Raw genomic sequence first — 12602 nt, forward strand, 5'->3', positions numbered from 1 at the left:
TACCCGTCACTGCGCTGATTGGGGCCCCCTCTGGTCCTCCCTCCCAACACCCTATCCTCTCCCCCAGGCACATAATAAAAATAAAATAAATAAAAAACTCATACTCCATACACAATCACACACTCATTCATACAACCATTCATACACCCAAATAGCACAGCAACAACAGCAGGGTCCCAATAGCCACGAATCGCAACAGTGGCAGCTGTAACGTCAGGGGCTCAGAAGCGATGAGCAGCAGCAGCAGCACAGGCAGGCAGATGGCTCTCCCTCCCTGGGCAGTGATGGTCCTCTTCCCCTCGCAGGCAGTGGGTCTCCCAAGCCCCCTCAGCCAGCCGGCTTATATATTCCCTCCAAAGAAGGGACAGGTGGAACAGTATCAGCCACAGCTGGCTGAGTACCTGGGGCCTGGTCCTGCAAGGTGCCCACATATATATAATTGGTAGCAGAAGATGGAGAAGTTCCATACTTTCTGCGAAAACAAGACCAAGAGCAGACTGCGGTACAGATCATGAACTGGTCGTATCGAAAATCAGACTAAAGCTAAAGAAGACCAATAAAGCAATCATAATGCCAAAATACAATTTAAATAACATCCCAGAAGAATATAAAGATCAAATAAGGAACAGATTTGTGGCTTGAAACTTAGTTGACAGAGAACCAGAAGAACTACGGAATGAAGTCAGAGACATTATCAGGGAAGAATGAAAAAAGACAATACCTCTAGTTAAAATGAGAGAAAGACCTCAATGGATGACTGAAGAAACTCTTCAAATGGTTAAAGAGAGAAGGAAAGCAAAAGCAAAAGGAGATAGAAACACAGTCAGAACCCTAAATGCAACAATACAGCGACTAGTATGTAGGGACAAAGAGAACTATTACAATAGTTACTGTATAGAAATAGAAGAGGACAACAAAAAGGATAGAACAAGAGCCCTATTCCAAAAGATTAGAGAAATGAAAGGGAAATTTAAACTGAGCGTAGGGATGTTGAATAATCAACAGGCAACACATTGAATGACCAAGATGAAATAAAAGGAAGATGGAAGCAATACACTGAAGAACTCTATAAAAGAGATGCCAGGATGACAGATTCATTCATGGAGGAACCGTATGATGAAGAACCAGAAATTCTAGAATGTGGGGTGAAAGCTGCTCTTAAAATACTTGGAAGAAACAAATCACCAGGAATAGATGGCATACCAATAGAGTTGCTACAAGCTACTGAGACTGAATCTGTCCAAATTTTGACAAATTTTTTTCAAGAAATATGGAAAACTAAACAATGGCCCACAGACTGGAAGCATTCCATATACATCCCAATTCCAACTAAAAGGGATCCCAGGAAATGCAGTAATTATCAAACTATTGCCTTAATATCCCATGCAAGTAAAGTAATGCTCAAGATTCTAGAACAAAGGCTCTTACCATATATGGAGCGAGAAATGCCAGACATCCAAGCTGGATTTAGAAAGGGAAGAGGCACCAGAGACCATATCACACACATACGTTGGATAATGGAAAGGTCCAAGGAATTTCAGAAGAAAATCACCCTGTGCTTTATAGATTACAGCAAAGCCTTTTACTGTGTAGATCATGAAAAACTATGCAATGCTTTAAAAGAAATGGGGGGTGCCACAGCATCTGATTGTCCTGATGCGCAACCTATACTCTGGACAAGAGGCTACTGTAAGGACAGAATATGGAGAAACCGATTGGTTCCCAATCGGAAAGGGTGTGATGCGGGTGTATTTTATCACCCTATTTATTTAATCTATACGCAGAACATATCATACGGAAAGCAGGATTAGACCAAGATGAAGGAGGTGTGAAAATTGGAGGGAGAAATATCAATAATTTAAGATATGCAGACGATACCATACTACTAGCAGAAACCAGTAATGATTTGAAACGAATGCTGATGAAAGTTAAAGAGGAAAGCATAAAAGCAGGACTACAGTTGAACGTCAAAAAGACTGAAGTAATGACAACAGAAGATTTATGTAACTTTACAGTTGACAACAAGGACATTGAACTTGTAAAGGATTATCAATACCTTGGCACAGTCATTAACCAAAATGGAGACCATAGTCAAGAAATCAGAAAAAGGCTAGGACTGGGGAGGGCAGCTATGAGAGAACTAGAAAAGGTCCTCAAATGCAAAGATGTATCACTGACCACTAAGTCAGGATCATTCAGACCATGGTATTCCTGATGTCTGACGTATTGAAGTGAAAGTTGGACAGTGAAAAAAGTGGATAAGAGAAAAATCAACTCATTTGAAATGTGGTGTTGGAGGAGAACTTTGCCGATACCATGGACTGCAAAAAAGACAAATAATTGGGTGTTAGAACAAATTAAATCAGAAGGGTGGGGCCCTGTCTCTCTCCAGCTACAAAAGCAGCAACTGCTGAAGGGGCCAGAGACCGTGTGTGTGTATGTGTGCATGAACCTGCTGCTCGGGATGTCTATAGACTACTGGGGTTAGTTGTTTTTTAGTTGTTTTGGGGGTCAAGATTTAATTTTGGAGATTCATTTTTGCTGTTATTTGGACTATAGCATATTTTTGTTAAACACTGTTGTGAAGTGTGTGGGGATTGTTTAATTGTATATTTATTGAGATGTTCTCATTAGTTTGTTGTTTATTATTGTTTGGCTACTTATATACTGTGTATATTTATATGTTAAAAATAAAAATGCTACTTATTTGCTGGGAAATTGAAGATTTTTATCTAGGCCTTTTTATAAAGTGTTTGGTTCTCTTATTGTGACACATTTAAATGTTTTTTCTTTTCTTTTAATAATGTTATTTGTTATTTAATTTTGAGAACTGCATTATTGTATTCATGCTTTATGATGTGTTATATTCATGTTTTTGTAAGCCGCCTTGAGGGCCTTTTGGCCATAAGGCGGGATATAAATTTAATAAATAAATAAATAAATAAATAACCAGAGCTTGGAAAAGTTACTTTTTTGAACTACAACTCCCATCAGCCCCAGCCAGCATGGCCACTGGATTGGGCTGATGGGAGGTGTAGTTCAAAAAAAGTAACTTTTCCAAGCTCTGACCAGAACTATCACTAGAAGCTAAAATGATGAAACTGAGGTTATCATACTTTGGACACATAATGAGAAGACATGATTCATTGGCAAATATAATGATGCTGGGGAAAACAGAAGGGAGTAGAAAAAGAGGAAGGCCAAACAAGAGATGGATTGATTCCATAAAGGAAGTCACAGACCTGAACTTACAAGATCTGAACAGGGTGGCTCATGACAGATGCTCTAGGAGGTTGCTGATTCATAGGGTCGCCATAAGTCGTAGTCAACTTGGAGGCACATAACAACAACAATCCCCCCACCCACTCAATGCAGAGGGTTAGGGCCAATTACACATGCTGGTATCAGATCCACATCTTTGTATGTGTGGCTGCCCGAATCATGTAATAAAGCAGGTTTGGCATAGATTTAAAGCAAAGATGTGGAAGGATGGGGAAGGCTGAAACCTCCCTCCACCTGTCACATTTCCTCCCGATCCTACACCTTTTTTTTTCTTCACTCAAGCTGACTTTTAATATGGGTGCCCACAGCATAGGCTAGGAGAGGGGGTGGGGATATTATTTGGATCTCTCTTTGGATGCTCCACCCACCCCGGATGGAAGGGCTGTAGAAAACAAGTGTTAAGAAAGACAAGGTGACTGTCACATGATTAACCCTGGCATGCAATGTGTTTTTTAAATTTTTATTTTTTTTAAGGCTGGTGTGACGGGGGGGGGGGGGAGGGGAGAGCCAAATGGTGCTTCTCATAAATGTGTGGGCTTTAACCCTTTGGCTCCTGTCATCGTCTCAATTTGAATTTATCCCATCCCCCACACCTGCTATTTGCAATGGCAGAAATAATACCTTACTATCTCCACTGTCAGAGGGTGTATGCCTCTGTATACCAGTTGCTGGGAATCACAAGGTGGTAGAATGTTGTTGCTCACAGCTCCTGCTTGCAGGCTTCCCATCAGCATCTGGCTGGCCACTCTGAGAATAGAATACTGGACTAGAAGGGCCACTGGACTGATCAAGCAGGCTCTTCTTGTGTTCACTGCACAGAAAAGCCATCTCCAGTGACAACCACTGTAGGGACTTAGGGTTAAAGCCCCACCCTCATGCATATCATGGTCCTAATCTGGCTCCTCCCATCCCACTATACCAGCTGTTTATTTTTTAAGAAATCTTGAATGCCAGAGCTAACCAGGTGACAAACACCACTTCTTAGCATAACTTATAGAATCTCCTTTCTTAGGAGTCTTGAAGGAGAAGCTGGGCTAGTATCATTTAAGGTCAGATATGTTCTCCACGTGTAGGATATTTAGCCATGGGCAAGGCATATGACCAAAATACAAGCAGTCTTTCTTCCAGCTCTCTCAGCAATCAACAAATCAATTGAATGAAGATTGCTAAAACAGATTTTTAAAAACAAAACCTACTCTACAAGAAAAGAAAAGCTAGCCTGTACATGTTGTTCATTTAGTTATAGTTACTGGGCTAAGTTCAAGGTGTTGCTTTTGGTGTATAAAGCCCTAAATAGCTTGGGACCAGGATACCTGAAAGATCTTCTCACCCCTTATATACAGTAGTGTAGTGGCAGATTCAGAAGTCCAGGGTGTCTTCATGGGTTGAGAATGAGATCGCTGTTAATATCTTCTCCCAAACAACAGATGTCCCTAGGAACCAATAAGCATGGAAGGGGAGAGTGTTAGCTTCTGAGAAGAGTCTTCTCAGTGGCTGACTCACCTCCTTTCACTCTGGTTGGCTCCAGTCAGCAGGAAAGGACAATGAAACATGTTAGAGAAATGGGCTTTATTTATACAATTCTGGAATGATAAAGTGATAAATGAAATAGCTCCATTTAATTTATTTACCTCAATATAGGAAACTGTTGTATTATATTATTACGCTTAAATATGAAGGGGTAAGAAGTTAACCTTAATAATTACCTATTATTACTTTTGTTCATTTCATATTTTGTTTTTGTTGTAGTTGCTTTATTTTGTAATGCTTCCATGTAATCGAATTGGAACATTTTGTACTTTTACTTTATCTTGAATAAAAAATTTTTAAAAAGAAGTCTCTCCTCAGTGGCTAACACACACCCCTTTTATGCTGATTGGCTCATAGGATGCCGGAGACAAAACAACCCTTCCTGACCCTCTGGCCCTCAAAAAGAAAGGAGTCTAAGACCCACCAAGATAATGGATGACTACACCCCTGCTTATATACGCAGCTCTCCTGTAGATACCATCTCATTAGAAGGTCCATTCTGCCCAACATAGAAAGCAGACCATTAGTGTTGTAGCACCTACCTTTTGGAATTCACTGCCCTTAAATATTAAACAGGTGCCATCTCTGTTGTCTTTTTAGCACGTACTGAAGACCTTTCTCTTTCAACAAGCCTTTTCTCTTTCAACAAGCCTTTTAAGTAGATACCTTCTCACAGTCTGCATCTGTATTGCAATTGTTTTTGAGATGTTTTAAAAGATGTTTTGTTTTTAAAATAGATAAATAAATTGTGCTTTATAGAAATAATTGTAATTTACACCATTGCTCTTGCAGGGGTTATTGTTGTTTAAGCTTATAGGACAGTCAAATTTATTTATTTATTTGTATATTTATTTATTTAAATGAACATGCAAAGGATGACTGCTACCATTTCTGTTACATTTCTGTAATTCAGAGGTGCCCAACATTGTGTCCTCTAGACCTTTGCTGCAATTCAGCTCCTTGAGTACTATGTCTAGCTCTGGACACTGCACTTTAAGTAGGATGGAGACAAAACAGGTTTAGAGAGGGCAACAAAGATGATCAGGGGACTGGAAACAAAGCCCTATGAAGAGAGATTGAAGGAACCGGGCATGTTTTGCCTTGAGAAGAGAAGTCTGAGGAGAGATATGATAGCACTCTTCAAGTACTTAAAAGGTTGTCACACAGAGGAGGGCCAAGATCTCTTATCAATCACCCCAGAGTGCAGGACTCGGAATAATGGGCTCAAGTTACAGGAAGCCAGATTTCGGCTAAACATCAGGAAAAACATCTTAACTGTTAGAGCGGTGTGACAATGGAACCAATTTCCTAGAGATGTGGTGGGCTCTCCAACACTGGAGGCATTCAACAGGCAGCTGGACAGTCACCTGTCAGGTATGCATTGAGCAGGGAGTTGGATTTGATGGCCTTATAGGCCCCTTTCACCTCTACGATCCTATAATTGTATGATTTTATGATGCCTATCAATCCCCGCCAGCATGACCAATGGTCAGGCATTATGGGAGTTGCAGTCCAGCAACAATTGGAGGGCCACAAGTTCCCCACCTATTCTTCTTGTTAACAGTGAGCTGTCAAAAAGATCTCCACTGAGGGCAGCTTCAAACATGCACATATGGGTCCTTTTTTTTTTTTTTACTCTAAGTATGGTGCTCTTCATAATGCAGAGAGGTGCACATGTGAAAGGGATGCCACAGCTCTTTTTAGCAACATGCATCTGCATAAGATCCCTGCAAGGGGAAAAAAAGTAAAAAAATGCAATTTAATGTTCAGACACCGTTAGGGCTAAATGCAAATGTTATGCACCCATCTATGCCAGGTCAGAGACAGCCTAACAGTCCTGAAGCACTAGCAGATATGGAGTAGATTTGTATGGCTTTTTGTATGGGTCTCTACTTCTGACATGGTTCTTTAGTTCAGATGTGTGGCTGCCACCAAAACAAGGAAGAGTGTTAGCAGCTTTCCAGGTAGTAAGTTGTGTGAAACTGGCTTCCACAGCAGATCACAAAGAGGATTGCTGTGTAGTGTGGTTATAACAATTGTCCTGTGGAAGTGGAATCCTCTAATTTCCACACCATTCACAGAACGTCTGATTGTCCCATCTACTGTCATGCGTGTGTAGAAAATGTCTCTTGCCATTTTGAGAGGCATGGAAAAGATCTGAAGATGTCTGGTCTCCTATGAACCAAATCATCCCTGTTGCTGTTTAATACACACTTGTCTCATGTCCCACACTTGTCTTCAATATTGTCTGAGGGCTGCTTTTTATTTGTTCAGCAATAGCTACTGTACAAAGACTTGTGGGATTGGGAAGGAGTTGGCTTTTGGTGTGTTTGTTTTCTCTGGGTTGAAAGTGAATGTTGGTTTTTGTTATTTGTGATACATCTTTGTTTTGGTGTGTGCGTATTACTTGTTATCTCTTTGCAATTGGAAATGTGAAAAATTAAAATACGAAAATGGCCTTACACTGTCACAGCTACTTTTGGAACCCCATGTTATTAAAGAGACCATCCTTTACCAAAATACCCAATTATTATATCTAATTGCTTTCTGCAGTTTAAATCCTAAGCAGCTTAGTTTGATCATTAAAGTTCCCATATCTTTTACTAAACTTTTTAATGGTGCAAGTCATTCTTCGTATTATTTTATATAATAATGTGTGGATTTATTTTTTGTATTTACTTATCTAATCGACTTGAAGGCACATAACAACAACAAATCGACATTATGATTATTTCTAATTGTTTCTAATACATTTTTGAATGGCACATTCATTTGCTATGTTGTTAGCCACTTTGGACACAATTTTGTGGGAAAGTGGCATACAAATAGATGATAATGATTACACAGCTGCTATTTTCTTAGCAATTAAAAACAAACAATGCACCCCAGATGAACTAGCCTTCAATATAACAGAAGTAGCTCACTGCAAAGAGTGGAGCCACGCACTATCTTCTTGACAGGTGGATCACTGTTGCATACCAGGGCAAGGCAGTGCAGAGGTTGGTGTGGTGTAAATGCATTGGCAGAAGCACCGGATTGGCTCTGCTGATGCATTTGCACCACGCCAACCTCTCCTTCCCTCTCTCTTCCCACCCAGCGAACCACTGCTGCAATATCATTCAGAAGCTTCAGATCCCTTGTTATTGTTTCCTCTGTTCAGGAAAGTCCTAACTTATAAACACTGATTGTCCTATTTATTTTTATGTATTAAAATATTTGTATGCCACCTTTCTGCCATAACTGGCATCAAAGGCAATTGGCAAGAAATCATTTAAACAAGAATAAATAAAGCATCAAACTTTGCAGATACAACAATTTGCATACATTAAATAGTTTCAGAAACTTATCTAGCTCAGTAATCTCTACACAGACTGGCAGCAGCTCTCCAGGGTTTCAGGTGAGAGGAGGTTTGAACCTGTGACCTTCTGCATGCAAAGCATATACTCTGACACTGAGCTATATTCCATTCTGTAGTGGTTGCTGAGGAGTATTCCCTTTTGGCATGGTGGTTTCCAAACTGTGAGCTTGGAAAACTCCACTGAAATTATAGAAGCTCTGCTAGTTGTCCAGCTACTATTGACTGGCACAGGGGTAGCCATGGCAGTGCTTCCAGGGATGTTATTGTACTCCAGATCCCATCGTCCCTCACCATTGGCCATGCATGTTGGAACTTGGGGTCCAACAACATCTGGAAGGCATCCTGTTGGCTACCCTCCGGTTCTGTGCAGGGGACTAAGGGTTATTCACTTCTTAGACTGCAATCCTATGCATGTGTTCTACAAGTGCCACAGAATGTCCATTCTGTGTTTGTAAGGAGTCATGTCGTTAGTACAGCAGCACCTATAGTTTGGAACTCCCTGCTTATTGACCTTAGGCAGGTGTATTCTTTTAGACACCTACTGAAAATGTTTCTGTTTCGGTGTGTCTATCCACATACATGATTTGGTTACATGGTTTATTGTCTTTTATTGGTCTTTAGATGGTTTTAATAGTTTTTAAATGTTTTAAATATAGTTTTATTTTATTTTCAATTGTATTTTTATTGCAGATGTATTTGGGCTCCTTCGGGAGGAAGGCAGGATATAAATTTAATTAATAACAAATAAATAATGTCTATTCAGGTGTAATTCCCATTGAGGTCATGGGGCTCATTCGCTGGTAAGTAGGTATAGAAATGCAGCCTTTATCTACAACAGAAAGACTGGTGGGACCCAAGCGTTAACCAAGTTTTGATTGGTGTTCTTTCATGCTGATTGGTATGCAGAATATACACTTTGGGAACTGCTGCAATTATTTGTTTGTTTGTTTATTATTTGATTTATATCCTGCCCTTCCTCCCACCAGGAAACTTAGCACATGCCCAGCATTAATTTGGTCATTAGGTTGGCTTATGTTTGGACTTTGAGGTAGTTTTATTATGGATATATACTCCAGGGAACACAAAACTTACATGAATCTCTAGACTTGATTTTACCCAAATCACAAGATTCATATCAGTTTCCCTGGATTATGTCCATAATAAATCTCTCTCTCTCTCCCTCTCTCTCTCTCTCACACACACACACACACAAAGAGAGAGAGAGAGAGAGAGAGAGAGAGAATTTTTAAATGCTTATATTATGGACACAGTATTTTCCACAGAAGGTAAAAGGAAAGAGAATATGTCTCTATATCTGTGGGAAATCAGGGTTTTGTGTATGTCCGTGTTGTAAGCATATATAGATGGATTCAGATTTAAATATATACACTATTGTGTCTAAAATTCATCGTAGACACATCCTCCCTTCCTATACTTTATTTATTTATTTATTTATTTTATATCCCGCCCTTCCTCCAAGCAGGAGCCCATACTTCAGAGTATGACCAAGTGTTGGTTGGCCCTCTTAATTCACATCAGCCCTCTGATCAGAAGTTTGTTGATGCCCATTGATGCACTTCTATCGACACTGAAGGAGAGATAATGGATCTTAATAGCCCTTATTATATTGTCTGAGATATTGGTCGAATAACTATGGATGAGACTTTTAGTTCACAAACTGCAAAGTGCTACAAAATGGCTGTTAAACTAGACAAATGCCCCTTCATTTCAGCAGGCATTTTAATGATTATTCAACTAACTATCTAATCTCACAGCCCGAGTCCCTGCAAATAAAGTCTAGGCTTCTACAATGCATTTTCTGTGAAGTGTTTTCATCTGAGCAATATAAAAGCATGGCATAGTTTAAACTTCAAAGGTTGTTTTAATGATCCTACCCTGGTGCTCAGATTTCAGTGGCTATTTCATGATGGTAGCTCTGATTAGACTCCTAAAAGTACTGGGAAGTTTTTAAGATGGCCTATTAATTCTTCACAGTTTTATTTGGCTTTTTAAAAAATGTGGCCTAGCAAATTATTTAACAACATTTTTCGTTTTTCTTTCACTGGCCAGTTTGAAAAACTCATGGTAAGAAGACATTTATACCCATTGATATTTGGACCACATGGGATGGATAATGGCACTAACCTGCTCAGGGCTGACTTCAGGGAGACAAGGGAGCTTCCCATCCTGAAATAATTTGTACACAGACACCCTGCACCAAGTGATCAGAAGCATATTGCTTTGCCAGGCTTTTAAAAGTCCATGTGACCCAAGGCATGCTTTTCATAATCAACCCCAATTCGATAGAACAGCCCTTGACTCCACTTACAAAAGGCTTGTTTTTTATCCAAGATACACTTTCTCATTTTGAATCTGGTTCAGGAGAGAGCTTTTTATATACGTTTCACCACCATCACCTTTCAAACAGGGGAATTCAGAAAGAACCATAAAAATCAAGAAATTGGAAAAGACCAGGAGATTATCTAGTCCAGGGGTGCCCATAACTACAGAAGACTATCTAGCCAATGTGGTGCCCTCCAGATGTTGTTTGACTCCAACTCCCATCAGCCCTGGCAAGCATGGCCATTGGTGAAAGACAGTAGGAATTGTAGTGTAACAACATCTAAAGGGTACCACATTGGCTATCCTTGATCTAATCTAATCCTAGAGCCTTGGGCAGAATAAATTCTCAATTATATTTGTATCCTAGCCTTCCTTGAAGATGTGTGCTTGACAAGGAAGGCTGTAATTCTGAAACTGCCTCGTCTAAAATTGCCCCACTCCCAGTATTTGTTTTCATACAAACATTTTTCTGCAATCTCCATGCACCTTGGCTGGTACTACATTCCAATTGAACACAGTGGTTTGGTTGGTCAACAAAGCCAGGCAAGTATGCCATAGACATTCAGAGAAAGAGTATCTCCACCATATCTGTGACATAGTCTTTTCATCCAATGGAAGTTTGAACGCACACATACACACACACCAGTTTTTGAGGGCATTTCATTAAACCAGTGTGGTAAAGTGGATTAGGACCTTGTGAGACCTTCCCATGACTCTGCTTCTCCTTTGCTGATAATAGCCAGCACACTAGGGGCCTTGGGAAGAACAGGCTGCTGAACATTCCTGTCCAAGGTGCAGGAAGTCTTCTCTTTGACATAAATTGTCTGGCCATATTGGTGCATTCCCAGCCAGCACTGCAGCAGCAATGGCACAGAATGAGGAGATAGTTCTGCTTTAATCTTGTAAGCTACTCTTCAGCCTGTTTAATCTGCAATGTCTACAGACGCAACCAGTATATCAGCAACAGTGCATTTCAAATATATTATAGGAAATGTTATATAACTTATCATTTAATAAACAGAAATGGCCATCCATTGTTAGAATCTTCAAATTAAATTATTTTCTTTCCCTATAACAAATCAGAGTGCCCTTAAGTTCCAACAATTAAAATGTGTCTTCATTGATCAAACAACTAATGCTTTAATTGATGAATCTACAATTTACATCAGTTTCAGCCACTGGGTTGGGGGGGACAGTTGTCCATATCTTGATACTGTATGCAACATCAACTTGGGCCATGTAGAGGGACAGAGTCCTTTTGGGCCATTGTCCAGAGACTTCTGGGTCATTGCTCAGAAGTTGTAAGATGTGCTGAGCATGTGACAAGGTAGAGGGGTGGGGGAGGATATACACCACAAGATATTCCGAGCTTCCTATAGCAGTCTGCCCTTTACTGTAGCTAACAGCAAACTTCCTGCAGAAAGAGACAAACATGTTGTGCACTGGTAATGGTATTTTTTCACTTTTCAGATAATAAAGGAAATAAAATTAAGCTCATTGCTAGAAACTATAAAACACTGGTAGAGATCTTATGATATCAGAACCCTCTATGCAGCAGCTACACACTGCTGTCGTTTGGAGGCTTCTCCGTGCATGCATGCTTTCTAATTAACTTGATCTTCAATAAAGAAATTCTTACTTGACCTGGTCTCCAACTTTCTCTAAAAGATTTTCCATCACAGCCACAATTTGATAAGGACCCAACAAAACTAAGTTGAAAAAGGAGAACAGGTCAGAAAGCTTGAATAAGAATCCAAGATTTGATGGAGGTGAAATATGATTTGTGCACAGAAAAGCCTTCCTTGCATCACCTTTTGCTTCATTTTCAACCAGAAAGAAGAAATTGTTCTTTAAGGGAGTGAGACTGGAAGTAAGAGAGCTGATAAAAGACAACCATTTCCTTAAAATAAGGTCATCATAATCATCCAGTAACAAACCAACAGCTTGCTCTCTTAAGAACAGAGGGAAAGAGGAACTGTGTTGTGGAAAATTTTAAGACCAATTTTCCATTGCATACATCACATTTCAGTATTTCTGAAATATAAACCACCTGTAGCAGAAGCCCTAAGGGAGTAGCAGTAATACAGGT

Source organism: Rhineura floridana, chromosome 4 (assembly GCF_030035675.1).
Source record: "Rhineura floridana isolate rRhiFlo1 chromosome 4, rRhiFlo1.hap2, whole genome shotgun sequence".
NCBI classification, from domain to species: domain Eukaryota; kingdom Metazoa; phylum Chordata; class Lepidosauria; order Squamata; family Rhineuridae; genus Rhineura; species Rhineura floridana.